The sequence below is a fragment of the Ursus americanus genome, chromosome 25 (genome assembly GCF_024610735.1).
Source record: "Ursus americanus isolate L20-20 chromosome 25, mUrsAme1.1.p, whole genome shotgun sequence".
Taxonomy (NCBI): domain Eukaryota; kingdom Metazoa; phylum Chordata; class Mammalia; order Carnivora; family Ursidae; genus Ursus; species Ursus americanus.
Genome location: NC_142151.1, coordinates 33539341 through 33554174, shown reverse-complemented (window position 1 = coordinate 33554174; position 14834 = coordinate 33539341). Strand labels below are relative to the sequence as shown.

Here is a 14834-nt window from a genome sequence, read left to right as displayed (position 1 = left end):
TTGACAACACCAAGAGCTCATTCTACTACACCATACTGTATCTAGTTTTCTACATTATAAACTAAATAGCATGTTAACTGGTTATGTAACATTTCTACTTATTGCCAACATATAAGAACATAAATTTATCTCTGGGACTTCGTGTTTAGCACAAAAATAAAAAGATTTGTTTTTATATAAAAAAGAGCTGAATACAGACAAATCATTTTATTTTTACTTTTTTTCTGACTAATAAGATTTTCAACTTATTTTTCATCTGCTTTCAAAAAAAAAGTAAGCAAAGGGTATAGTCATATGGAGGGGGAGATTCAAGTTTACAGTTGTGGGGTACTAATCTGTGAGAAGCTGACTATTGGCTAAGCATAACAGGATAGTGACAGTTGAAACCAATTAATCAGGAGATAACTATACTTCAAGTTCATTATCTTACTGGAGAGAATTTCCTGAAGTAATGAGTGACAACATTTTTGAGTCCTAACGAATAACTACATTAGGCAAACAGAACAACTTTATACCTTTTTCCTACTTGTGTTACTAACTCACCATTCTTGAGGAAAAGGTTGTGAATAGCAATTCTTATAAGAAGAATGGGTGCTCTGAGTTGGAAAATTCCTTTAAAAAGTATATTTGGATTTTGGAAGAAGTCACAGGAAAGTGGGAGAGAATAATTAATCCTATAAATATTCATTCATTCATTCAACAATGAGTTATTGGCTGCCTACTATGTGTCAGTAATCATAAGTCTGGGAAATCAGCCACAAACGAGACATGCAAAATCACTGTTTTCAAAATACTTATAATCTATAAGAGAACCAGTGTATAAAAACAAGTAAATAAACAAGATATTTTATTAGTTATAAATGCTCCTTAAATAAAAAACAAGTAAAATACAAAGTAGAGTATGCCTCAGGGAGTGTTTTAGATTGGATGATGGCGCAAAGCCTCTTGAAGGCAGCAACAGGCAAACACCTAATTAACGAGAAGGAACAAACTATTGGGGGGGGGGTCTGGTGGAAAATATTCTAGGCATAGGGAACATCGAGTGCACTGGCTCTCTATATCAACCCTCAATTTTGAATCTCATATTAGATTGCACTGTAGATTGTACCTCTTAGTACAGTCACCTATCCATTTCTCAGAAATCTTTGCTTACCGTCAAAACCTCCAACACTAATCTCATCTCAATTTTGGGTGGTTTCAATATCTATATGTATGACTCCTTCAACACTCTGACGTCTAGATTCTTTACTTCTCAATCAGTGATCTTGTCATCAACACTACCTCAGCTCCTCTGTCATATCAATAAAAAAACCCTCCATAATCTCAATTTCTAGCACCACATTCCCCAACTACTATACCTCTTTTCTTCCCAGTTCACACTCACTCTAAGTACCTTGACTGCAATGATCTGCCTATCCCAGCAGGACCTACAATCCATGGATTTACCACCTGTTTCCCATCTTTCATCTCCAACTCATCCTTACCACACAATAATACTGAATGGTTTTGCCTTACATTCATGAACAGTATCCATAAAGGGCTGTTAAACCACACCATTCACTCTCCCACTGTCCTAGATTACTGTTTTATACTTACTCTTCTCTCCTTAAACTGTGAACATTTCCACCCCCATTCCATCCTTACTGAATAAACACCATGTAAGTGTTATTCTACAAAACCACAACGTCCACTTGTACGTAAGATTCCACCCCTCTCGCCTGCTGGTATCACTTTGGTAAATCTCCCCTTGTCGTCTTGTATCAACAGTTTCTTTCTATACCCATTGTTCATTTCTATCAACGTACATACTTCCTGTGACTTCTCTTTTCCCAGATAAATTTCTTTAGAAGAGTAAGCAAATAAGAAATAGAAAAGTACATTTCTGGGAGAATAAACGGTAAGACTAACCAAGCAATTTTTAAAATTTACAGAGTTGATGAAGCTGTGGTTATATTAAAAGTATTAGAACATATGAAATTTATGTGGTGAAAATTTATGTAGTGAAAATTTCACATGGTTAAGAAATTTTTTTAAAATGTAGAGATAGCTAGTAACACATGAAAAATATTTAACTTTACAAATATTTAATGATATAAAATAAAACAAGATGAGATACTATTCTTGCTTATATTTAAATGTATGCATTATAATTTATCATATATGTGTATATACATACATATATAGATGCACGATATACACACATCTATATATCTGTATTTCCACCTATCTATAAATGTAGTGTACCCAGTATTGTGGAACACACAAGAAAGTAAGTGTTCTCATACTAGTTGGGATATCAGTTGATAACTTCCTGAAGGTAACTTGGCAATATAAAGCAAAAGTCTAAAAAATGTGGTTATTTCTAACAGCAAAAAATTAAAAATAATACAAATTCCCAACAGTAGGAGATTAAATAAATTATAATATATCCTTATGTTAGAATGTGATAGGGCAATTAAAAATCATAATCTTGAAGAATGTAAGGAAATCTGACATTGCTCCAGGCATACTGCCACATCCTATAAAACAGTACAAAATAAATGATCTCATTTTTCTAAAATATTCATTATAATATTTATTATAAATAATATACCAACAATGATAAGATAGCAAAGTATTAAGAGTAGCTATTCTGAGTTATGGAGCTATGGGTAATTGAGGTTTTCTCCCATATTTTCTACCTTTTTGTATAGCACTATATTCAGAAAGTTAAAAAAGCAACAAATATTAAAGATGAAGATGATGAAAAGCAAGGAGGCAAGTTGGGATAAAGTTTTCTTCTCTTCACTTTTTTTTAGTGGGAATTGGTCAGAATCACTAGAGCCACAGGATAGTCACATGGTTTGCAGCCCCTCGTACAGGAAAAATTAGTTTATTGCAGGGTATTTGCCACCACTACCACCACCATATTTGCAGATACTTAATTATGAACACAACTGAGTGATGAGGAGATTCTACGCTCTATATTCCAAGCATATAGCTTGGGCAGTCAGAGGATATTTCTGAACTTCAGTTTTAATTATAAAATAAATGAATTTACTTTTTCATAATGGGTTTGCCACCACAACACAGGTGTCACAAAAACCACCACTAAACCAAAACGAAAACGGGACAGGAATAGATTCATATCAACATCGTCATCATTGGACGTGTAGTTTCGGGCAAGTCTACCACTATTGTTCATCTGGTCTACAAATGTGGTAGGATCAACAAAAGAACTATTAAAAAATTTGAGAAGGAGGCTGAGAGGGAAAGGGCTTATTCAAGTATGCCTGGGTCTTGGATAAACTGAAAGTGAATGTGAAAGTGGTATCACCCTTGATATCTCCCTGTGGAAATTCAAGGCCAGCAAGTATTGTATGACCATCGCTGATGCCCCAGGACTTGGAGACTTTATCAAAAACATGATTACAGGCACATCTCAGGCTGACTGTGCTGTCCTGATTATTGCTGCTGGTGTTGGTGAATTTGAAGCAGGTATCCCTAAGAATGGGCAGACCCATGAGCATGCCCTTCTGGCTTACACACTGGGTGTAAAACAACTAATTGTTGGTGTTAACAAAATGGATTCCTCTGAGCCACCCTACAGCCAGAAGAGATACCAGGAAATCATTAAGGAAATCAGCACTCACATTAAGAAAATTGGCTACAACCCAAACATAATAGCATTTGTGCCAGTTTCTGGTTGGAAAGATGACAAAGTGCTAACATGCCTTGGTTCAAGGATGAAAAGTCATCTGTAAAGATGACAATGCCAGTGGAACCACACAGCTTGAAGCTCTGGATTGCATTTTGCCACTAATTCGTCCAACTGACAAGCCCCTGAATCTACCCCTCCAGGATGTCTACAAACTTGGCAGTATTGGTACTGTCCCTGTGGGCCAACTGGAGACTGGTGTTCTTAAATCCAACATGGTGGTCCCCTTTACTCCACTTAACGGTACAACTGAACTAAAGTCTGTTGAAATGCACCATGAAGCTTTGAGTAAAGCTCTTCATGGGGGCAATGGGGGCGTCAAGAATGTATGTCTCAAAGTTGTTCATCATAGCAATGTAGCCAGTGACAGCTGGTGTCATGGCTCAGGTGATTATCCTGAACCATGCAGGCCAAATCAGTGCTGGATATGCACCTGAGCTGGATTGTCACAGAGCTCATATTGCTTGCAAGTTTGCTAAGCTAAAGGAGAAGATTGGTCATCATTCTGGAAAAAAGCTGAAGATAGTCCCAAGTTCTTGAAATCTGGTGATGCTGCCATCATTGATATGGTTCCTGGCAAGCCTATGTGTGTTGAGAGCTTCTCTGACTATCCTCCTCTGGGTCGTTTTGCTGTTTATGACATTAGACAGATAGTTGCTGTGGGTTTCATCAAAGCAGTGGACAAGAAGGCAGCTGGAGCTGGCAAGGTCACCAAGTCTGCCCAGAAAGCTCAGAAGGCTAAATGAATATTATCCCCAATACCTACCACACCCATCTTAATCAGTGGTAGAACAGTGTCAGAACTGTTCGTGTTAATTGGACATTTAAGTTTAATAGTAAAAGACTGGTTAATGATAACAACAAATCGTAAAACCCTTAGAAGGAAAGGAGAATGTTTTGTGAACCATTTGATGGGGGGGGGGGGTTAAGTTATTAGTTTTAAAATCAGTACTTTTTAATGGAAATAACTTGACCAAAAATCTGTCACAGAATTTTGAGACTCATGAAAACAAAAGTTTAATGAGAAAAAAATGGATTGAATGAGGTATCCTCTTTACCTTAGTATTTTAATTACTTGTTGGTTTGATTTAGTAATACAGAAGAGAATAAGGGGAAACATAGTAATATTGTTTTTATAAATCAGATGGTATTCTAGAGTTTAAAATGTGACATGTTAAATTTTTTGTCTTTATATCATTTTAAAATGTTAAGTAATAGTCTTCAAAATTATTGGGAACTCTTGGCAACAGAAATTAGAATTATAAACAATTTAATGTACCATGAAATTGTCTTATTTGGAATTAAATAAGATAACCACAAATTGAAATCTATCTTGGATCTCACTTATTAACGCTAGTACCTAGATGTAGGATGAGAGACAAGCTTGATCCCATACAGATAACATAATCAGATATTTTTTAAAATTGTATCACATAAAGAGCCCACCATTTGAAATATTTTAATTGCTTTACATTTCTAATATTTTAACCAGAGCTTCTAGACTTTATAAGGAAAAGAACCTGAAAAGTCCTAAGGTTACTGACTGGACTCAAGTTATACTTGAGATTATCATTCATAGGACAATGAATGTGCTATACACATTGTAGCTCTGAAACAGTGAATTTAGGACAAGTTCAATTGCACTAAGGCATGGGCTAATAAACATCAAACAAAGCAGTCATTGTAAGCCAAGGCTCATCTATTATAAACATGTGATCACACAGGGCATACTAAAGTCTTTGTTCTTGTGTTAGTGCACAGTGGTCAGAGGAAATTATATATTCTATATTTCTTTAACTTGCTCATAAAAATCAATCATGGATTTTATAAATACAAATACATTTTTACAAATACAAAATAAAAAATGCGAAATAAAAAGATGTAGTTTCACTCCAAACATAGATAAATAAAAATTAACAATAATTATAAAATAATTGGATTTTAAGAACCACAAAATATAGATCACAAGATTTTGCAGACGTGCCCTATCAATTATCATTTTCTTATAAAAAGATCTTTGATTTATAAGGCTCTTTAGAGAATATGTAATCTCACTTGACCAGTGTAACATCATTTTGCGATAGAAGAGATACCTCTAACTTACACATGACGAAGCTACAGCTCCTCAAGGCTCTTTCCTTTGCTGATACAGCTAGTCAAATTGTGGGTACAGAACCACAGTCTTCTGGGGCGTCTGGGTGGCACAGCGGTTAAGCGTCTGCCTTCGGCTCAGGGCGTGATCCCAGCATTATGGGATCGAGCCCCACATCAGGCTCCTCTGCTATGAGCCTGCTTCTTCCTCTCCCCCTCCCCCTGCTTGTGTTCCCTCTCTCACTGGCTGTCTCTCTCTGGGTCAAATAAATAAATAAAATCTTTAAAAAAAAAAAAAAAAGAACCACAGTCTTCTAAAACCTATTATATTGTTCTTTTCATTGAGCCATAGTGTTTTTGTACAAAATCCTTGTCCGCCATAAACTGAAAACTGTTTGGTATTTTATCAGGGTTTCCTCTTGTGACGTCAAGTGACACCATGCTCTTTCCTTCGGTCTGCCACACCCAAGAACCACACCTTTTATTTTCCTCTCTCCTTTGACTTTCTCCTGATGCAAAATTTTTAAATCTTCAAATCTTCTTAGGCTGAAAGAAACAGCTTAAAGAAACAACCTAAACGAGAATATAAGAGATTGAGGATTGAGATTTTTGTCAATTTTGTTCACCAGGTCCACTCTGTTTAAGGCTACCTGGAATAGTGTCTGGTATAGAGGACATACTTAATAAACTTTTATTAAAATATAAAAGTTCCCTTGGTCTATCTCACTTTAAAACTACTAACCTCCCGTGAGGTGTCCTTTTGCTGTCATGGTCAAATCTCTTGAAACTTCAGTTCATTGTATTGTAGCTTCAAACCCACCTCTCTTCAGAAACAACTGGGAGGTAATCAATAGCCTCCTAATAATCAAAATGTAATGGTGTCTTTTTAGTTTTCATCCTATTAGAACTCATTTACAAACTGAACACTCTTTCTTATAAATGTTCATCTAGTCACTATTATTGCTGTTTTATCTTAGTTTTCTTTGTCCCTTTCTGTTTTCTTTCTCCTTTGCTGACATTGCTTCCCTTACCTAAATAAATAATAAAATTCTTTAATTATGACCTTGGCCTCCTCTCCTCACTTTGCTAGTTCTCCCTGGCCGTATCTTTTACATCATGGTTTAAATTACTGTAACTCTGCCACTAATATCCAAAACTGTTTGTGGACCTCATCTCCTGACTGAGCAGAAAGATTGCACATCCTGTCTTCTTGAATGACCCACAGGACCTCAAACATAGCATCCACAAAATAAACATTTTTTCTTTATTATCCTCTTTCACCAAACTGAGTTTTCTTGACTTTTCGTACTTCCATTCCCTCACTAGCATATTTCCTTTTTTCTGATTCTCAGCTGATGTCTATGCTTTCTATTTCTTTGAAAAGAAAGATTCAATCACATCGAGCCTTACATCGGAAACCGGGGATGTACTGTATGGTGACTAACATGATATAATAAAAAATCATTATAAAAAAAAAAAAGAAAGATTCAATCAAAAGAGAAGTCCTAAATATTGCCAGGGCCACATCCACCAACTTACATTCATCTGTGTCCATAAACCACATAATTTCTTCCATTAATAGGCATAAGCTGCCCTACTCCTACCTAGAGCTAATCCCTCTTTATGTACTTGGAACCTATCCTTACATTTTTAGCTACTCAAAGACAATACTCCAAAATTTGTACCCCCCCCAACCTTGCCTCCTTGATTATTTCTCTCTACCAAAAGATTCCCAATATCATGTAAAATTGATTTTACATTTTTTTTCCATCTTAAAAATGGCAAGCACATTTGATCCACATCTGCATCCAACCACTGTTCCATTTCTCTGCTTTAATTTACAGCAAGACTCAAAAGAGGTGTAAATACTATCACACCTTCTTCTCCCATCCTCTTGAACTAGTTCAATTAGGCTTATATTCTCTCAGACTTATGCAATAGCTCTTGTCAAGGTCCCAGCAACTACTGTACCACCAAATTAATGGCCAATCCTCAATTCTCTTTCAATGAAACTAGTAGGAGTAATTGCACAGTACTCCTTCCTTCTCAAAAGTTTCAAGACTTCCCTAGGCAAATATATAAAAGAGTGAACATCTTGTCCACAACATCCCAGACCTCAATGCCCCTTCTTCCCCACACTTCTTTTCCCCCTTAGCCAGCCTTACTGAAGCTCTTCACAGTACCTACTACTATCTCACATATAGTTACTTTTTGTGAAATATAGGCTCAATGATAGCAATGACCTATGTTTGTATCCATTTCTAGCCCATATGAAGCACTCACTAAAAATCATTTTTTACTATTTGCACTCACTAAAAATTTCACATGTATAGCACTAAGCATAATCATCAAAAGAAATATTTTTTCAGCAAAAATATCACTGAACTGTGGTGGGTTAAACTGAAAGGTGGACAATGGAGATGTGGGTTGTCTACTTTAAATATACTGTATATCTGTTTTGCCACATTACCTGGTCCACTGTGTGAAGTCAGTGAATATTAATTTATGTTAATGTACCTTAAATCTTTAAAAAAGGACAACTCTATACAATTATCATATAGCTTAGTTCCTAAACTGTTGTTACAAAATGGAATAGAATCCAGAGAAATAATAAAGGATTGGTGCTCTTTAGTTAGCACTAATAAATCAGTACACAAAGTTAATCATTCCCGTAACAACTGAAAGAATTGAAATAACTCATTAATGTCAAGCATGCTATGGTATAAAACCAAGTATAAGAACCTAAGAGATGTTTTATTTGTTTTCAGGCTTAGCATACTGTAATTTTAATTTGGCAAGAAAAGGTAGATTGAAAATATATGCTGCATTTAATATTTTAAACTATTGTTTATTAGAAAAGTATTTTCTCTTCTGCTAAGTTGTTTCTTAAATTAATTCCTCTGACTTCACCCCACTCTTTTTTCTTATGCTTGGTAGTTTCCAATTAGACTTGTAGATAGATAAATAGTTGATTGAATTTGTAATGAAATATTTGTAATAAAACAGCTAATAATTAAGACATTAGAAAACAATACGTTAATGTCATTTTTGTGATTAAACAGTGAAAATAAAAGCCAAAGTTCTATTTAAACAGTTTTCCTTTTGTATTGTTTTAAATATCTTGAGTACAACAACAGCAACATTTATAAATAAGCACAATAATTTTCAAGTATAACAACTATTTCACTATGAAAATAAATATCTTAAAAATAGAGTACTATATGCATGCATAACCAATCTTTAGAAACTTTAGATTATTTCAGAATACGTTGGGGACAGTGTTCCGCAATTTACCTAGGTTTAAAATCCCATCTGAAACTCTCTAGCTGTGAGAATTTTGCAAGCTACTTGCAACCTTGAGTACTTCAGCTTCTTCATCTGTAATGTAAGAATATTACCTACCTCATCAGTTGTTGCAGAGATTAAAAGGGATATATATCTTTTATGTAAACCTTGGAGTTATGTTTCATTCTTTCTTCTCCTTCAACCCTTCAGTATGCAGTCTTTCTTTCCAATGTCTCTCACCTAAAAATTACACTAACCTGGCATCTCCCCAGGTGCTCACCTCATATTCCACCTTTACTCCCCTGTAGATCCTTGCACCCAATATTAGCTCCTCAAAAAGTACGACAAACCACTATCAAACCGTACACGCCACTGTCCTCTTCGAATATCCGTAATGACTCCCACTGCCTACAGAATGAAGTACAAATTCCTGAGTTTGTGCTTTATGCCGTCTGCAATCTGGGTGTCTTGCCTACACAGCTTTAGGGCCTAATATTCTCCTTCATGAATACTCCATTTCATTCAACTAGTACTACTCATTGCCTAGAAGGAAGTAATGCAAATTCAAACCTCCTTTGTCAAAACAGTTCTCCATTGCCTGCAATGGACTCACCCTTCTCTGTATTACAGCTTTCTATTAAGGAGCATTTCTTTAACAGCAAATCACAGTCAAGTCCATTAACGCTCATTATGACTTATTTTTCTTACAATTTTTATATTGTTATTTATGCTATCATTTTACAGCAATAATGCCCTGACTGGACTATTTCTTCTTTTGCCCTCCAAAATACATTCTCCATATAGCAGCCAAACTGATATTTTTAAAAAGCAGATCCTATCAGGTCACAGCCCTACTGAAAAGCTGCTAGTGGGTTCCTATACTCAGAAGAAAAGACAAAGCACCAGACATCACTCCGTAGCTGCCTGCCCTGCCTCCTCATTTCTGCTCTGGGATTTATCATTCTGCCCTTGCTCACTAAGCTCCTGGAACCCTACCCTTTTATCCCTTTTTGTCTGTGTAATTCTTCTCACACACCTTTGATGGCTTACTTCTCTGACAAGAACTTCTGTGACTACCTTTTCTAAAAGATTCACCAAAACATACACACGTGCGTGCGCACAGGCACATAAACACACACGTACACACTCACACATGACACTCTATCCTTTCCATTGCTTTGTTGTCTTCTTAGAATTTATCATCATCTGTACTTTTTATTAATTTCTGATGTTACCATATTCCTAACTCTTCAAATGTAATATAAACTCCGTAGAGCAGAGATAATCTTCTTTACAGCTGTATCCCTAATTCACTATATTGGAAATGCTTGATAAACATTTGTTCAATTAGTAAATTAATCCTCCTGTTAAAAAGCATATAATCTGTTTCTTTACCCAGAATATAAATTCCTTAAGGAAAGAGATTTGTCTGAATGCTCTCATGTTCTTGAATTCAGTAGAGTGGATGAATATGATAGGTGCTCAAATATTTGTTTTTGTTTTTGTTTTAAATCAAGTAGAATGAGTTTAAAGTAAAATGCATGCTAAGCGTTACATGCAAAGTAGAACTTTCAAAGTGAAACAGAAAATAGAACATAAAATGAAAACATCTTTCTACCCATTTTATAAAATACCTGGTTTCTTATTCAATGTGCTATGAAAAAACTGCTTTATGCAGAGATTTTATTGCCAAAATCATCTGTGAAATTACTTTGTACAGAATTTTAGCTCTTTTGAAATCAAACTAAATCACAAGGATTTGCAAATCCTAAATAAATTGAACTCTTTAATTCCAGGTCCCACAAAAAGCCCACAAGGGGCCTTTTGGATAGTCAAGTGTATATTTCTAAAACCAGGGCAATGATTTCTAACCTTTTTTCTGTAGTGTCACCAAATTTCTTTATGATAATATAGATGGGTACCATAAATCAAAGCACCAATAGCCTTATGGTTTCAAAGGAAACCATAATAATTCACACCAAAATATTTTCGAAATCTAACAGCAAACTATTTTGCTGAGATATTTTTTTTTTCATCCCCCTACTCAATCTCAATGCTGAAGTTTACAGTGGAAAGTTTAAAAAGGCAGACAAGAGTAGGTAAGCAAAATGCCAGGCACACAGTTATCATTCACTGACTATTTTTAAGAGAATATGCAAAACAGTTTAAAAGGCCCTCAATAAGGAGCATGACAAAACATCTGGTCCCAGAACATTATTATATTAGCGTAACTGTCAACCAGTTTAAAAAAGTGAGATAGAAATACAGTATGTTATCATTTCATTTGTAAAAGATATGCCAATTGAGACAAAAGGAATTATGATTTTTTTCAACTGGAAATTAAATAATAGAGACAGAATGGGTTTTCATATTATATCATTAAGTTAATTTCCTCAATTATGCAAAAGCATTTAGCTTATATTCATATATATAACTCATACAGTTTGTTCTTTAATTAATAAAGAACTAATTTCTTTAATAAATTTTGGAATATCCAAGACTATATGAAACAGTATTTTTAATACTTCAAAATGTTATAAAATTAAATATCATTTGGTAATAGTAGACTGGCCAACATTTTTATCTTTTTTAAAAGTGAAGCATTTGATGCCAATACCAGTATCTTGATTGAAAATAACTGTAATAGTGAGGGAACTGAAGATGTCAATAATAATTATGTGAATAACTGTTGAAAAGTTAAATATGTAGTTCACTGTAAAAATAAATAACACATCTGTTGAATAGGCATTTTGCGATCAGTGTCCAGTCTCATACACAGCACTACGTAAGAAAAAATGGAAATTTAGAAGACAATTTAATGTCTTAAGATATTTGCCTGAACAAAATAAATAAATAAATAAATAAAATTGTGTATCTCCCCATAGAAGATAAATTGTACTATAAATAAATATGGTACAATTCAACATGGACTATTTTACAGCTGGTAAACATAGTGATTATGATTATGTGGCAATATGGATCATATTAAATGTCAAGTGAATGAAGCAGTTTATAAATTGTTATACTCCAATCACAAATAGGTAAAGAAACATTTGTTTAAGAAACAAAAGGCTAGGGGCGCCTGGGTGGCTCAGTCGTTAAGTGTCTGCCTTCGGCTCAGGGCGTGATCCCGGCGATCTGGGATCGAGCCCCACATCAGGCTCCTCCGCTGGAAGCCTGCTTCTTCCTCTCCCACTCCCCCTGCTTGTGTTCCCTCTCTCTCTCTGGCTGTCTCTATCTCTGTCAAATAAATAAATAAAATCTTAAAAAAAAAAAAAAGAAACAAAAGGCTAAAAGTAGATATAAAACGATAACCATGGTTGTGATTGGAAGATATTCTCTCAAATGTTCTCTAAGAAAGTGATTTTATTTTTCAAATACATCCTACTAGTATTATATATGTGTTATGCCTCCATCTAAGAGTCTTTGCACCTGAACATCCCCCTTCCAGTAAACCTATGAATCTATCATTAGAGATTTCTTCTCTGTCCATTCTTAAAAACTAGGGAACCCCAGAGATTCCTCCCACTTCTTCCTACATTCACCCTCAATGGCTTTAACAACCACTTTTATTCCACTAACTCCCAAGTCTCTCTCTCCAACTTAGTGCCTCTATTCTAAGTTCCTGCTTTATGTTTTTTTAACAGGAACTGAATGTAATTTTCTTGAAAGGGTTTTGTACAAAAATATTAACAGGAGTTTCTTTTACCACCTCTAGCCTCCTGTATAGGGTTTCATGTTACCATACCTGTTTCTCAAGTTGGAAACCTTAATAGCTAGCTTCACTTCTTTCTCTCTCTCTCCCACCATGAATAACAAGTCACCAATTACCAGCTTTTCCTCTTTACAGTCTCCTGAATGTGACACATCTTCTCAGGTCTCACTTCATTCACACATTCATCTCTGGCGTTCTTTTATTTCTTTTCCAAACACGTATTCCAAAACCTTAGTCCATATTACCTCATTTAATCTTTACAACAATCATTTACATTAACACCATTTTACAGAAAAAAATGGATGCACAAAAGATAAGCAACGTGATAACATAGATTGTGAGTGGCAGAGCTAGTATATTTCACTATTGCGACAATCTCCTATCTCTATGTCACTCCTTCTGATTATTTTTTTCCAAATATTGTTTTGCCCTTCATTGCCCACATAACAATTCAAACGTATTAGTATCTCAAAGAAAGTTCCTGAAAGTCTACAGCAAGTGTAATTGTCCAAGTTTACCTCCTAACACTCCCTACTCCACACCATGTGTTCTTGCTGAACTGAACAGAATGAACCTCAGGACATGCTAGGTCCTTTCCCAACCCCATCATTTGGTGCAACTGCTTAGAAAACTGCCCCAATCCCTTTTCCCCAAAAAAATACCTAACAACCAGACACAAAGCTTTACTCTTCCATGAAGCCTCTCCTCCATCACCAGATTGCAGAATAACCTTGTTCTGCTCCCCAGATTTCCATAACACTATAATCACATAGCTGACACATGCTCTACTGTAAGTTAAAATAATTTAGCTGTTGGTTAATCTATCTTCCTTCCTAAATGAAAATCTCCTCCAGAGAGTCGGAGAGTGTATCATTTTTCTCATCCAATTATATTAGTTGCATATCTACCTGGCTTATAGTAGACAGTCAATAAATGGTGGATGCAGAAAATTATCAGAGCACCATAATACAAACCAGATATTCATGGGAAGAGTAATTCTTATTAGATAGCCTGCAAGATCAAGGAGACTTAGAAGAGAACTAATGCAACAGCCTGAAAAGTCTCTAGGGATAAAAGGCAAAGAACATGAAAGAGGATGAGATATAGAAATGAGGGAAGAGCTCAAAAGCAGCAAAGAAACTTTACTCCCTTGAAAATTTTGTCATTTCTGAAATATTAAATAATCAAATGCAAGTTGATTTGGATAGAATTCTCTGCAACAAAAACAAAGCATTTTCCTTTTTCCTTCTTTGTGTAAACTCTTGGTTCAGCTATTGACCAATGGAGCTATTATGGTGAAATACCACTCTACTAAATGCTTTCAGTTTTAGCCAATTTAAGCTATTGTAAAACTCAACTTGGCAGTCACCTTGCTCCACAGTGAAAGAGCAGGATAAATGAAACTTCCCTGAAGTTTTCTTTATCTTCAAACAGTAGGAGAACATTATTGGCTTCCTCCAGTTGTGGCTAGGTTACACGGGTTATATTTTAAACATTTTAGGCCAAACTCCCACTGTAATGTGATATTATTGGGCCCATTTGTCTAACTTGAGAGAAAACCCTATTATTATAAGTAGAAGTAGTTTTGCTTCATTTTTTGTACATAAAACAGTTGGAAAGGTTAGAAATCTAGATTTTTTTTCCCTTTTGAATAAATGGGAAAACAAGAAATTCATTCTTAAAATAAATTTAAAAAGTAACAAGTTCAAATGTGTTTAATTAGCAATGATAATATATTACAAATTCACTGCTAGGATATTCAATTTTTTCCATTAAAATTCAATTAATCTAATAATATTTATAAACATCTAACACAAAAGATAAAACAAGATCATATTTGTAATCAAGGAAAATAAGTCTGAAGTAAAATCGATGAGTCTACTTCTTTGCTTCTCTGAGAAGCAAAGATTTACTATTCATTACATTGAAAAATTTACTTCACCACTCAATATCACATTTACTCACCTGTAAAATAAAAATAATATGCAAATGCACTCATTGTTTCAAGTATTCAGTTGATATTTAAAATATTTGTTACAAATAAGT

At 34.9% G+C, this 14834-nt stretch overlaps 1 protein-coding gene and 1 pseudogene across 2 annotated transcripts in view; one reads left to right on the top strand and one right to left on the bottom strand.

Moving 5' to 3' along the window:
- CNTN1 (contactin 1) overlaps window positions 1-14834 on the bottom strand; it is a 341046-nt gene that overhangs the window by 287549 nt on the left and 38663 nt on the right. The gene's annotated exons all lie outside the window — the stretch shown is intronic.
- On the top strand, window positions 2734-4460 carry LOC123794846 (putative elongation factor 1-alpha-like 3 pseudogene; annotated as a pseudogene).